This window comes from Penaeus monodon, chromosome 15 (assembly GCF_015228065.2).
Source record: "Penaeus monodon isolate SGIC_2016 chromosome 15, NSTDA_Pmon_1, whole genome shotgun sequence".
Classification (NCBI taxonomy): Eukaryota; Metazoa; Arthropoda; class Malacostraca; order Decapoda; family Penaeidae; genus Penaeus; species Penaeus monodon.
In genome coordinates this window covers 12197493-12198738 of record NC_051400.1, presented here as the reverse complement: position 1 = coordinate 12198738, position 1246 = coordinate 12197493, and positions in this window count along the sequence as shown.

Genomic DNA, 1246 nt, shown 5'->3' with positions numbered 1-1246 from the left:
AATGATTGTGGAGTCCGCCACACTCTATCAACCCCTCATTTACACACATATATTCCGTCGTGCTCCAATTCACTTTCAGCCATCTTTCACCATTCCAAACAAGAGTGGGCTTATAGCTGAATAAGCCTCTACTTTGAAACTCTGTCACTGCCACTCCCACTTGTCTTACTTCCCTCATAAATATAAATGTTTCTCTGCCACATGAGAATTCCTCATACAATACCATATCTCTTCTCGTGTACTCGGCCATAAACTTTTTTTTTCCTAATTCTACAAAACACACGTAATTCTTTCTGTCCGTCTATGTAATTCTCATTACCATTCTCAATGCAACATGCATCAGTAATACAATACATGGCATGAAGCCAAACTACTGATCACTGATTGCTACTTCATTTCTCTACCTTTATTACAACTCTGTACATTACCTCTTCTCCTTGTGAACTTAATCCTACATACTACCATTCGATGTTGTGTAACTACACTTTCTTACTATTGCCTTATAGTCTTTAATCTCTTTCACAAGTAGTTCACTTGTGTGACCCTTTCTCCACTTTTATATGTATTCTATGTTCTTCCCTCTGAAATAGGTATTCACCCAAAACCATTACCATTTTTTTTTTTCAAATCCACCTCCATTTTTCCGACAGCATTCCATCCTCTTACACCATATCTGCCCTCACCTCTTTATCTCCTAAGTTCCCTTCGCCCACATGCCTATTGAAATCTGCCTCAACCATTAATCTTTCTCCTTAGGAAGGCTTTCTACCATATCCTCCAACTCACTCCAGAAGTTTTCTTTTCTTCCATCACAACCAACTTATGGGCATATGCACTAATAACATTTAATATTACACCTTCCATTTCCAGTTTTATATTCTATCAGAGACCCTCTTTACTTCTAAAACATATTTAACAAGCTTTTCCCTTAATATGATTCCAACTCCGTTTCTTCTTCCATCCATGTCCATAGTAAAAGAGCTTCGACCCCCCTTCAATGTTCGTAGAAAGGAGGTTCGCTCTTCTCTTCCTCATGTTGGCCAACTCTCTATCTTTACCAGTCACAGAGCCAACATTTAAGGTTCCAATATTCGCTTCCAGGCTCTCTCCTCTCCACTTTTCCGTTGACTTCGAGCTCGCTCTCTTCCTTTCTTTCTCCTTGCCCTATCAGTAGCACAATTTCTACAGGCACCCTGCTGACCTACAGTGTCGATGGATGTCGATGTAGTAAAGGCAAATATCATAT